This window comes from Mirounga leonina, unplaced genomic scaffold (genome assembly GCF_011800145.1).
Source record: "Mirounga leonina isolate KUSES-001 unplaced genomic scaffold, KU_Mleo_1.0 Mir_53, whole genome shotgun sequence".
NCBI lineage: Eukaryota > Metazoa > Chordata > Mammalia > Carnivora > Phocidae > Mirounga > Mirounga leonina.
In genome coordinates, this window is record NW_023270807.1 from 59717191 (window position 1) to 59731684 (window position 14494).

A 14494-nucleotide genomic window follows, 5' to 3' on the forward strand; every position below is an offset into this window, starting at 1 on the left:
GAAGAAGATGTGGAATGGAATATTACTCAGCCATAAAAAAGAATGAAATCTTGCCATTTGCAATGATGGAAATAACTTTCTTACATGTGTAGGTTACTTTAATTTCTGGGAACATGAATGGCTAGGTTATTTGAACCTATCCCTCCACACACATAAAAAGTAAAAATGCTGTGTAAAATATTTTTATTTTTAAATCCTCAAGTGTATCAAAATAACAGAAAAATAAGAGGCCCTACCAAGTCATACTAAGAAAACTCAGGAGCCTGGAGTAGTAAGGCAAATGATTACTGAAGCTACTTTTATCCTGAAAACCTTTGTTGATACATGTAAATTTGAGTTTTAGTTTTGCATCAGGTAAGATGGTCTGCTGTGAAGGTCCGGTATCCAGTGTATGGAGTCAAGTAGCAGCCCTCCCAACAAAGCTGGAGACATAAAAAGGTATATCTTCAGAATAACGGTAAAGGTAAACAACAATCGCACTATCCCCATTTCTCTCAACTCCCTAAAGAATGCAAATGAATTTGCCTCAACTCTGAGCCAAACAAGAGAGAAAAAGCTTCCTGAGAAGTTGTAACCACATGCAACTCTCTTAGAGAGTTGTAGCACTATTTGTGTTAATCAAAAACCTTAAACTACACATTTAATTATTTCTTAATTTAAATGTTATTTTCTCAAAATTATATTTTATGACTTACATAAACACTATTTATGTATTAAATTAGTTATTCTAAGGTCCATTTGTTTTTGCATCTTATTGTTTTTATATTTCACCCGCATTTTGTAGCAATTTAGTGTTGGGGATAAGAAGTTAGATGCCAGTATGACTCTGATTTCTCTGGTAATGATCTTTATTTTACCTTTTCCTAATTAAACTAATGTGATTTTGCTCTCTCCTGTGGTTTCCTGAAACGTCATTACATTGTGTCTACATTTAGATCTTTCTTTGTTTTCAGTTTTGAACACTTGGGGGCCCAGTTACATATGAAGACTTGGGATTTTCTGATGTAATTCTCATCTATTATTTCTTTGTTGATGTATTTCTCAATTTCCACTTGTTTTGTTTTCTAAATTGTTATTATGTATTCCTTGAATGTATTGTCTATGAAAATTACCTTTTCAACATGTTTTCAACTGAATGATATTTGCTCTAACTTTTATTAATATTTTCTTTCGATGCTACCAATTTCAGAAACTGTATTTTTCATATTATTATTAACTAAAAGTCCATCTTTTTTTAGATTTCCTTTTTTTCTTTTCTTTTTTTTTACCTAATGCCATTTTTCTGTTCTAGTATCACATCCAGGACATGACGCTATATTTAGTCATCATATTTCCTGAGGCTCCTCTTGGCTATGACGGTTTCTCAGACTTTCCTTGTTCTTGATGACCTTGGTAGTTTTGTGGAATACTGGTCCTTTTTTGCAGAATTTTGCAGAATATTCTTCTACTGGGATTTATATCTATTTTCCTCATTGTTAGACTGGGGTTGTGTGTTTTGGGTATGAAGGCCACTAAGGTAAAGTGCCCTTCATTACTTCATATCAAGGGCAAAAACTATCAACATGACGTATCACTGTTGTTAATAGTGGAAGTAGTGTTTGAGAGGTTTCTCCACCAGAAAATTACTTGCTAGCTCCCCATCAAGTCTGAAAGGAAAACACTTTGTACAGTCCACTCTTAAAGAGTGGAGAATTAAGTTACATCTCGCAGAAGATGGCATATTTACCAAATTATTTGGGATTCTTCTGCATGGAAGATGTCTCTTCTAATTCATTGATTTAATCTATGGATATCAGTATAGCCACATGATGTTGCCATCTTTTGGTAATTATGAAAAAAGCTGCTTGCTATAAAAATATGTGTGCAGGTTTTTGTGTGGATATAAACTTTCTTGTAGTGATTATTAGTAACACTGAGTTTTACACTTAATTTAAAAGATTCTAGATTATACTGCTACTTTTTATTTTATGACCAAAATTTCAAATATCAATAAAATTGAATATGTCACTTTATAAGTTTCCAGTTTAAATACTTCCTCAGAAATTATGAACTGAGTATAAATAATAAGCAAAACTTTTATATGTTCCCTGCAGTGTTTAAGTATCTGTCAGTCATCTAACATGGAAATGCTGTTATGGAAACATTTTGCTGATAAGTAAGCACATGATTGTCAGGGAACACTGTCTATAATTGCATAGTTTATTGTTTAGTAAAAGGTCTGTTAGCATTTCCATTGCAATTGTCATTGTTTAATAATTTAATTTATACTAGCCTGAAACTTGCTGTTCAAATTCTTCAGGCAAATATTTTCATACTTAATGACTTAAATTCAGATCGACCACATTTTAGACAAAGAATAGAAGGAAGTCATATAGTATACAATATGTTATTCATCATAAGTTATTTCAATGTCTAGCTCACAACATGAAGACAGTAAATCATTTAAAATAACTCAACTAGTTCCTTCACACAATACAGAAAAAAGGCAAGAATTATGTGGATGTTATGGGAGATGAAAAGGAATAAGATAATCAGAAAGAAAAAAGGAAGAAGAAAAAGCGTTAAATAAAAGTGGGGAAAAGAAAGATCACTGTCTATATAACCTTTAATAACAGTATGGGGTAAAATTGAGAATGATGGCTTTCTCATTTCCCTCCAGTATAATCTCCCTATTTAAAGTTCACCCTGCTTCCTGTGAATAATGTATGTGGGCTGACATTCCAGGATAGGAAGAAATAACATGAGCCATAGTATAATAAGCTTTAAGTGAACAATACCAGTTCTTAATATACTAGGGGATGGGAAGTAGAGTTCATCAAATCAAGTCATAGTAATTATTAAGCTTTTTAAAGTAACGGCACTTAGATTAAGTTGAGACAGTATTTTGCTATTTTGTTTAAGTATGAGAAAAGACATAAAATATTTTTTAACTGTCCGTTTTTTGTTTTATTTACTTTCCAACTGCTGTTATGTCTAGGTTTAGCAAAAAACTAGCTCACTTACAGAAACTGTTTTCTAGGTAAAATTGAAGATTAATAACACAAAAAGAAAATTACAGGATTGTTTCTAATATTAAAGACAATTAGGAAAGTAATGTTCTAACATTTCATGTATCTAGCACTATAAAGCAGTAGGAATATTTAACATAGATAAATTTTCAAAATAATTGAAACTATAAACTTAAGTTAAATTACACTTTCAACCCATACTTTTTTATGTCTTAATACTTGTGTTTTATATTAAGTTTCTGTTATCTTAGGTTCTTGCTCTCTGTACTTTTTCTTCAAATTATTAGCTAGATTTGACAATAGAATTTTCATGTATATTTCATAGTCAGCTTTCGCATTTCCATCAAAATCCTGCTACTATTTTTATTGTGTTAGCATTTAGTCTATACATATGTTTGGAGGAAATTGACATTTTTTAATAGCATTGAGTCTTTCAATATGAATGCATAAAAATGCATTTCTTTATTAGACAATTCATAACATATCTAAAATATTTCCTTGCTCTCTGTATAAATGCCTTTCATATCTTTCATTTGACATACAATAAAAAGACAGTTTTGTTTATCACCTTCTTAGATTATCATTTAAAAAGGCCTTGTGTGGGGCGCCTGGGTGGCTCAGTTGGTTAAGCGACTGCCTTCGGCTCAGGTCATGATCCTGGAGTTCTGGGATCGAGTCCCGCATCAGGCTCCCTGCTCAGCGGGGAGTCTGCTTCTCCCTCTGACCCTCCTCCCTCTCATGCTGTCTCTCATTCTCTGTCTCTCAAATAAATAAATAAAATCTTTATAAAAAAATAATAAAAAAATAAATAAATAAAAAGGCCTTGTGGCAGGATGTCTGGGGGGCTCAGTTGGTTAAGCGCCTGCCTTAGGCTCAGGTCATGATCCCAGAGTCCAGGGATCTAGCAGGGAGCCTGCTTCTCCCTCTGCCTGCCGCTCCCCCTGCTTGTGCTCGCTCTTTTTCTCTCAAATAAATAAATAAATAAAATCTTTTAAAAATTTTTAAAAATAAAAATAAAAAGGCCTTGTGGTGAGATCCCATGAAGCTTTCAAATGTAGGCATTTTCCTATCCACAAGGTAGATACAAACTGAATACGGAAAATGAGAATTTATCATAGTATCATCTCTTTCTTTTCATACCACTGAAAAGGGCTATTCTAGTAGTTACATAACCAGGAATCATATGGGCTAGGGCCATCTTGACAAAACCCAGATATTTAAAATAAATTATTGGAAACAAAGAATCTTGAAAAGGTCAATGCTTGATACAAACCCAGGTTTTTGAGGATTTCTTGCTGCTCTTACATATGATATCACTTAAAATTTCATTTCTGCCATTTTATAACTGTTACTGTTTTATGTTAAAACTGATATTTGTATGAGCCCTAGTACTTATTAATGGTAACAATCCATCTTACACTCTTTCGTATTTCTATATTTTATGAATAAAAATTTCTGATCCTTTGTGACCGGCATGCATTCTTACCTCCAAACCTTGCAGTGGTTCTATCCACGTTCCACACTAGTTTCTTAACCTACATTGGCTGATCGCACTAAGCAGACTACCCAGGGCACCCTCTGCAGACTGCCAGAGTTCTCTTTCTGTTCAGCTTTCTCCTTGCTGCTGCTCTGTCCTGTGAACTCTAACTACCTTGCTTTACCTAGACTGTAAGCTTTGTCTCCCGGGTGTCCTCTGGTTCTGCCTGACTTCCCACTCCCTGTGGCATGGCCTGCAAACTTTTTCAGAGCAGTAATTTTGGGCAAATTTGGGGCTTGCACTATTGTTTTCCACTTTTCAGGATTCACTATCATTCATTTTGTGATGCCCAGTGTCTTGAAAACTATTGTTTTATACACTTTACCTATTTTGGTTGGTGTCAAGTATGAGAGTAATTTATTCTTGTTAATTTCATCTTTTCTTGAATCTGAACAATTAAGTTTTTTTTTAATTAAGCTCATAATATCTTTCTAAGGAGAAGCAGTAGAAAAAAAGTCATCCATTAGAAGAAACTTACATTTTTTGAAAATTTCTGTAACAGATTTTATCAGAATACTGTCTTATGATGGAAAACTTCAGCAAATGAGATACAAATCATAATGCCATTGAGTCAGTAGAGTCCCAGTTAGAATATAAAAAATGTCAAAATAATGATGTTTACAATATGAATGGTATCCTTATTCTTTACTGCTCATAAATAATATATGCTGATACTCTAGAATTGCAGAAAAACAAATATATTTTATACAAATAAAGTGAATAACACATTATATAGTTTTGTCCTATTATTCTCTTACAAAGATATTTTAGCCTCTTACTTTGTCCTTTGATTGACCAAAACTGAAATGACATATCTCTCATGACATTTGCTTTGCTTCACTAAACTGCGATTCAAAACACTTTTTGTATTGAATGTTCAATAAATGTATAATTTATATCTTTAAAAATAATCACTTAACACACACAAGCAATTAATAAGTATCAGTAAATTAATATATTTGTTATGTTTGTATTGGTTTTCTCTTCAAATAAGTGTCAATACCTTATATTTTAAGGTTTTTGTCTCATATAAAAATATTGTATTTGATTTAGTCTATAACATTCCATGCGAGGCCTTCATAATGCTTTTTGGGTATATTACTATAAAGGAAATCATTTTGTCATGGTAGCAATCTGTAAAGTTTACTATAACAATCACAGTTTTAACATCTATGGACTCCTGTAAGTCTCTTGGAATAACAGAATTTGATTTCCACTGTTAAATATTTAAATCAAATTATATATTTATTATACATGTGATTTTGTATGCTACATAGATGGAAGACAAGGCAAGTTATGATCTTTCAGGAAAAATTATTCCACTGAAGTTTTCCAATTCATAATTTAAATTGTATGCATTAACCTAAAACTTCAAGTAATATCCCCTTTGACATCACAGGTTAGTCTGAGATAAGAAGAAGTAAATATGAGTTAATCAATGAATGTAATATGAAAATTCTGACATTTTATTTCAAAAGAGCAAAAGACAAATTCCAGTGACAATAATTCCACAGTTTTTCAATTAACTGATATTTTTTCCTTAACCTATTACCTCATAAATATGTTTAACATTTGTAACTATTTTAGTGAGGATGGTAAGGGAATGAAAGCAAATGTTAAATTTGTTTATGTTCTAAAACATATTTTTAAAATACATACTAATAGCATGGAATAATATGAAATTGTAAGATATATGCTAATAATTTTATAAACATCATATGACTCATTATTCACAAAAATAATATAGTGGTGGTATTACTAAAATCTTAAAAAATAAAATATAGGGATATTTCAGAGAAAGCATGGCACTGATTGATAATGCTAATCTATAAGCCATACTGTAATTGTGTAAAGGCAGAACTTTAATGAGCTTAAGGTTTCACACAATAAATAAGGAAAAATGGCAATATTACCAGAGTATGAATATTGTGCTAGCTGTAGTGTTTAGTACTCAAAGGAAGTGATCAGAACACTTGTAAGATATACTGTGATGTCTGTGCTGTGAATTAAACAAGGGCCCTATTTCTATCACTTAAAATTCTTTAATTCCTTCTTAATTTAAACCCTGTTTTTAAGTCATTACTGACATTGGTAATAAACTTACTTTCTCACAAGTTATTTAAACTTTCTCATGTTTCTTTAAATTTAGTATCAGAAGAGTCTCTTTCTTATGTTATCCCCAAACCATCACTGCCCTGGGAATCCTGGAAGATTAATGAATTTGAAAATGTTGATATGATTTGGTTATTTCTCAAGGCACACAACAGAGAAGAAGAGATAAAGAACACAGAAAAGAACAGAATAGAACTGGAAGAAAGGCAAGTGAAAACTAGGCTGATGTCATCTACACAAAGAAAAAAAAATGTAGAAAGAGGCAGGGAGTGGGAAGGGAGAATGACAGATGGTGAGCGAGTAAGCAGTGGAAATATAGAAATAACCAACAATGAACAGAATGAATAAGGATATTAACCAAAATATAGGAAAAGAAATTGAGAAGTGAATATTCTAGCCAATATTGGGAAGTCAAAAATGGAAAATGTTATGTGATAAATGTTACAAAGTAGAAGGAAATAGTAACAATTTTACAAAGCAAACAAGAGTTACATTTTATACAACTTTCTCTCCACTAGTTAAGTCCAATGAGAGTAAGATACCTATTGCACAGAGAAATTATTTAATCCACAACAGCAAAACTGCCTACCTTACAGAAATCTAAAGGGGAGTGGGCCATGTCTAAAATCTTCATATTTACACTTATGGTAATTAAAGCCAAATGTGAATGAAATTATTCATTTCACACATTTTGAGTTCATTTTTCAGTTCCTTTATTTTACTCTAGATAAGTAAACATATTTAACACCTCTTTTAGTTCACCAAACTGTGTATTAACTAGTAAAACTTGAGGGGAATTTAATGACCAACATAAATGCTCTCTTATTTAAATACTGAATATATCAATAATAATATAGTATATACTTCCTTATGAAAATTAAATGGTACTAGAAATTCCTAATGAAGCCAACAGATTAATATTCTCACTCTTCATTATGCAGTTACCAAAGCAGTGTTCCTGTACTTTTTAACTGCTTTATCTTGTGACGCCCCACAGTAATTATTTACATTTATAGTTATATTTTTATGCATATTTAACTTGATTGACAAAAAGACATTATCGTTTACTTTAAAATTAATTTAACAAAAAATAACTTGAAAATTGGAAAAGATTATCAAAATAAAGTGAACCTGATAATATTCTTCACAACATAAAAGCAGAAATAATGAGATGCACCAGTATATATACAATGTCATTTTAAATTTGGTAACCTAAATAACGTCTTTGAATTTCCCAATGATTTTGTACTCTGTAGGAAATAGTCCTAGCTTTTGTGTAGCTTATAATTCAAAACAATTTATACTGCCATTATATGAAACTAAAATATCCATAACAACACCCTTTCCTATCTCTAGATTGTGATCCACACACTATCTTGCAGGTAGTCTCCATATTCAGAACAGAGCTGTGAATTCCAGTTAATTAAATGTGTTCTTTAAGATATCATTTCAGCTAATGTTTATTGATAATTTGAATGATAGTAATTCAAAAATATATTACTTACATATTTTATATATTTCTTCAATTATATCAATATGACAAAAATTAAGACTCAGATTTGAAAAGTATTACTAGAAATAGTTCAATTATAAAACACAAACTAACCAAATTTATTCTGGGGATCCAAAGTAGGGTGATGACTGTAGTTAACAATACCGTATTGTATATTTAAAATTTGCTAAGGGCAGCAGATTTTTAATGTTCTCATATCATCCTCCCCCCAATAAACACGTGTGACGTGATAAATGTGTTAAATAACCTTATTATGGTAATCATTTCACAATATATGCACATATCAAATCATATTGTACAACTTACTCTGTCACAATGTTATTTCTCAGTTATATCTCAATAAACCTGGGGGAAAAAATAAATAGAAGTTTCCTGGTGAGGGTAGTGAAGGGCCAGGAGAATTTTATAGGTTTCTCTGCTCCCAAGCTCTACCTTTTATTTCTTTAAAGATTTTATTTATTTGACAGAGAGAGAGACCGTGAGAGCAGGAACACAAGCAGGGGGAGTGGGAGAGGGAGAAGCAGGCTTCCCGCCGAGCAGGGAGCCCGATGAGGGGCTCGATCCAGGGCCCTGGGTTCATGACCCAAGCCGAAGGCAGAAGCTTAACGACTGAGCCACCCAGGCACCCCTGCCTTTTATTTCTAACATGATGGGCTGTTACCTTAAAATCTCTTTTGCTTCTCAAACATCATCTGTTCAGGAGTGTTTCTATAGCCACCACTGAGCTTCTAAAGTTCCTTCACCTGAAACTGCTATTGTAGCGGAGGGCTCCTGCTTCCTAACTGCTCCCTCCATTGTAGCAGATGCAGCTTTTTGGAGATTTGTCACTTTTGTGACACCTACTACCATCACATAACCTTCCTGCTTTGTCTATGTGTTTTCCCTAATGAAGCAGTCAAAATGGATCTCAGTCCTATTTGCAGCTTTTCCCACTCAAGAGTGAGTCCTTTCGTTCTCAGAGTAGGTATGTCCAGCAGATTTCTACCATTAGTAGACCTGCTCCACTTCCTCAGTCATTCTCTGCCAGGGGTGGGAGGGTGGGGTGGGGGGATGGGGTGGGGTGCTGTAACAGGGAGACTTCCCAGGTGTGTTCTCATATGGTCAATTGCTTTAGTCCACAGCTATATGTATTTGTGCTCTCTGTTTCATTGAAAAGTTTTTTGTTGTGATGGTCTCCTGGTTATTAGTTATGATTTCAAGCATGAAAAGTGAGAAGATGTGGACCTAGGCTTCAAGTATGTTTTTTAGCATATTTTTATTTGCAAATGAATGATTTAATAACAATAAGAAAAATAACAATATAGAGACAGTGGAAAGTAAGAAGTGAACATAAATGAAGAAGATTTAAGAGCAGTAAATGTGCTGAGTAGATGATTATAAGCTCAAATGAAGTAAAAATAGTATCACATAATTCAAGAAAATTTAGCACAATTTTATTCTACATCTGTTGATATCAGTTTTCACTTTTCTTTGATAAAAGGGGTCAGAAGTTTATATACCACAAAGTCAAATTATTATTGTGAGACTGTTTAATGTTGGTTGCCTTTATTAGAAAGTTAGTTTTAAAAAAAAACAGATGCTTTTCTTTTCCTCCCTTCCTTTTTCCCCTTTCTTTTTTCTTTCCTTTCTTTTTATTAAATAATATTTCTCCAGTGGTAACAGGTGTTGCTTTAATGAATAATACATAAATGAATGAAATTGTAAAGTGCAGTGTAACATCTCAAATTTGCAGGGTTCCAAGATAGACACTATGGTTCAGTCCTTGAAATATGTCTAATTATTCTTCACCTCAGGGTCTTGGAATATGCTATTCCTTTAGCCTGGAAGGTTTTCCCTCACACTGTACAGTGTAGACTGTACTTTTTCAGCCTTCAGGTCTTACCTTCAGTGACACCTCCCCATATACAGCTATTTTCTGACTCTCCTTTTCAAATACAAGTCTCAGGTTCCTTGTCAGTCCATTCAACATGTTATCTCCAGAGCCTACATCCACACATTACCAATCTGATTAGCAATAATTCCCCTTTGTGATTGCTGTTGGAAAACAAAGACTCAAAGTCACCAGAAGTGTAAAAGCAGAACAATAAGATTATGGATATATAGTATGGATTTATAGTTATTTTTGAGTGGCATATTGTAAATGGTAATATATTATCACTTTTGAAGTTGTTTAAACAAATTTGGTTAATATCGCTGACTGCTTTAATGTAAGTAGCATTTCTACTTTACTTTTTTGATTTCTTTTACTCTAGAAAGTACTTCATAATATACCCTCTGAGTTAAATTTTAGCCAAGTGTAAGTCACATGTTAGATTTATATATTTCATAAATTTAGTCTTTATTTTATACGTGATTTACTAAAGAAGTGCATGAGTAATGCCAGTAATATCATTAAATATGCAATATTTAATCAATGGAACACTTAAAAATAAAAGATAAATGCAAATCTGATGTTACATCCACAATTTATTTAGTAATTCATTCAGACTATGTAAATTTTTATGGAAAATAACCCTCAGAAAAGAAATAAAAAGCTGATTCAATGAGAAATATTTTCTTTATGCAATACTTTTTGAATTTTCATTATTATTTCAAATGATTTTAATACCAATTTAAAGAAAATACAATTTGGAAAATATATTGAAATCCATAATTGAAATAATAATTTATGGTCCTGACAGATAAAATCCAATGTACTGTACATGACCTAAAGCAGAACTATTACTAAACAGGTAGTTTATTATTAAAATATATGCACTAGAACATCAAAGCAACAGAATGCACTTGGGAGAACTAGATTAATTTTCAGAAAAAATTTGTTTTGGTTCTTGTTATTATTGTTCTTATGGATTTCTTTTCCTAAAGAACTACATTATTGAACATGTGGGGGAAAAATGTGAATAATAAATGAATGAATCCAAAGATAAAAATCCACACATATTAGTTCAAATGAAGAGCAATTTCAGTTTATGTGTCCAAAAGACTTTAAATTCCATGACAAACTAAACAATATGCGTTTGGAAAAGAGAAAATAAGAAAACCCTCCAGGTGCAAGCATCCAGACATCCGGCCCTCTGTTCACATGCCTTACTCTCACCATCAGTCACCTAGAAGCAGCTGGGTCACAATTCTAAATTTCCGAGAAGAAAATCCTATTGGTCCAGATAACTGAAATGGTTTGAGAAGCAAACTCTCTAAAAGAAAGCGTCTTGCTTAGGCTCAGGTCATGATCCCCAGGTCCTGGGATGGAGTCCTGCGTGAGGCTCCCTGCTTCTCCCCCTCCCTGCTTGTACTCTCTCTTTCTGTCAAAATAAAATAAAATTTAAAAAAAAAAAAAAGGTTGTCTTTTGACATTTAGACCATTCCATTATTTCTTCCAGGATTTGTTTTTGTGAATGGTATGAAATGACTCGGTTTTATTTTTTTCTCTATTAAAAAAAAATGTAATACTTTTGAACAGTCCACCTTTTACTCACCAATTTACAGTGAGTAAGTGTTCTGTTTCTGGGCTGTATTCCATTGGTCTGTTTATATATACATATACCAATGTCTTATTTCCTTAATTAAATGTAGATCATAATAAGGCTGTTATTTATCTGACAGGATATTTTTCCCTACAGAGTTATTTTTTTCTCCTGAAAACTGTCTTTGTTATTACTAGAGCTTTTGCTTTTCCAAATAACTTTTTGAATAAGGTCGCAAAAATCCTTGAAAAATTAAGTCAGGATTTTAATAAGAATTGAGTATATTTGTGGGTGAATTTGGAGAAATTTATAAAATGGCATCTTGTTAAATACCACCATATGTATTTCTATGTGCATTTATTCATTTTCATTATACTTTAAAATCATTTTATAATTTTCTCCACAAATGTCCTATACATCTTTCATTACTCATCTTTGATATCCTATAGCTTTCTTACTGTTTTAAATGGTAATTTTTAAAATATGTTTTACTATTTATTGCTAGTATATGAAGTGTAATTGATTTTCTTTTTTAAAAGCTATATCTGGCAAATCTAATGAACTTTCTAATTCTAATCCACTTTGTGTCCCTTCAGTTTTTATGTTTACATTAATGTCAGCTGTGAATCCTGTTTTTTTTTTTTTTAATTTTATTTTTCCCCACTATTTCTTTTTCTCTACTAAATATGCTGGCTAGGATTACAAGGGTGGGACCAACCTGGTATGTTGCTGGCTTAAATGTACGAGAAGCTTGTTTATTTATTTTTTCTTTATAAAGATTTTATTTATTTATTTATTTATTTATTTATTTGAAAGGGAGAGAGTGAAAGAGAGAGCATGAGAGTGGGGAGGGGAAGAGGGAGAGGGAGAAGCAGACTCCCTGTTAAGCAGGGAGCGGACACAGGGCTTGATCCCAGAGTCCCAGGATCATGACCTGAGCTGAAGGTAGACTAACCAACTGAGCCACCAGGCACCCCAAGAAGCTTGTTTAAATGAGTGTTTCCCCCATACTACTTGGTTGTCTAGGTACCTGGAACATAGCTTTTCCTCTTAAACTCTTGAACGTGTTTGATCTCTCCTGGGGAAACCCTGGAGCTTACTGATCTTCAAAAGCCTAGAGGAGATCTTGCTTCTCTGAATGTTCTGCCAAAAATAATCAGTATTGACTATTTTTCAGGGACTTTTCTAATGCATTGTATCATGCATTAGATTCTGATCTTGGAACACACATCTTAACTATACAGATGTCCTGTTCTAATGTTTTGAACTCTGAGTTGTTGTTTTGTTTTTTTGTTTTGTTTTGTTTTTCTGGTTTACTTCTCTAGAGATTTTATTCAATTCCAACTACTTCTTAATAATTTTTTATAATTTCTTAAAATCTCTGCTCTATTAATGGTACTTTTCTTGTTTACAGTACTGTTATTATTCACTTTATTCTCATTTTAGAGCATCTTATGTGGGAGATGTAGTTTATAGCTTTTATTCTTCCATAGTGAGTTTGTTCTCAAAGTGTGTTTTTAAAATCACTCAAGTAGACTAATCAATCCACAAGATAGAAAAGACTATACTGACAGAGGGATAATTTGGCAGAAACACACAGTCTGAAATCCTCCAAGGACTGGGAGTACAAGTTGTCACCTGAAAAATATTTTAACAAATATGGAATTTGAGACTGAAAGATATTTTTATGTTTTCTTTGGATACTTAGTAGGTACCATAAACTTTTAAATTATTAATGATAATACCTTTATTGAGAAATTAGTAGATGCTCATTAGTACTTCCCTACGTATACTGAATGTGTTATTTTATTTAGTCCTCACAAAAACATTAAGATGCTGATACTCTGATTATTTCTATTTGTCAGATGACAAAAACGAAGCAAAAGAGATGTTCCTTACATAATTTGCCCAGAGCACATCATCTAGTTTAGCGTTCTCACTTTCCCACAGCAGCGGTATTCCAGAAAAGCTAGTACTGTATCCATGGACACACTGGCAAAAAAGCTCTCCTGACTTCTCAGGAGGCTTCACACAACCTCACCAAACCCTAAGATCATACACTATAGTCTCTGTCAAAATAAATCCCACTTTCCCCATCCTTCTTCCTTTGTTTTGCTGAATCTCAATTTCAGTTTTCTCCATGAAACACGTAACACTGTAGGTGGACAATGGTGATACATTCACCATTCTTTCACAAATGGGAATTCTCTATGCGTCCAACTTAAAGCCAATTTAAAGCCTGAATAGCACATGCAGTAGGTAATATCACTGCCTAGCGTTCTTTCTCTTCCATGAAATGAAGCAGACAGACTGTGACTAAGAGTTTCAAGTATTACAAAATAGAATGTTTTTGTTGTGAATTTCTTTGAAAAGGGGAGTTCCACCTAAGATTTTCTGAGGTTTGGCTTTAGTTTCACCTACGTAAGGTAAGACTTCCTGGTACCTGCATGCCACCCCTCTGATACCCAGCAATAACCTCTCATTATCACCACCATCACAAAACTGAATTATATCCATTTATTTTTATGCCTACCTTTCCCACTGAATTTATATTTTGAAAAAAAAATGATATTTATATTAAAACTCTGTTGCCTAGGACAACACTTAATATTCAGTAAATGTACAAGTTTGTTGATAGATTACATGTGTAAATTTATCTATTTTGGTAGATTCTTCATGTATTCATTTGCTTGTTTAACATTTACTAAGTAGCTATTACTTGAGAAAGCAAACTGCATGCTTGGAGGTAAAGATGAAATAGCTGGTTTAGAAAAGATGAATAAAACAAAAGAACTGTCCTCAGTGAACAAACTGTAGAAATAAACTAACCAAATGCAGAACACACAGTTATAAAGTACTC

General features: G+C 32.7%; 1 long non-coding RNA gene across 1 annotated transcript in view; it reads right to left on the bottom strand.

The window, feature by feature from the left end:
• Window positions 1-10146, bottom strand: part of LOC118001242 — a 97747-nt gene extending 87601 nt beyond the window's left edge. Inside the window, exon 1 of the long non-coding RNA XR_004676656.1 lies at window positions 10053-10146. This is a non-coding gene — a long non-coding RNA (uncharacterized LOC118001242). The remainder of the gene's footprint in view (window positions 1-10052) is intronic.
• Window positions 10147-14494: the final 4348 nt, after the last annotated feature.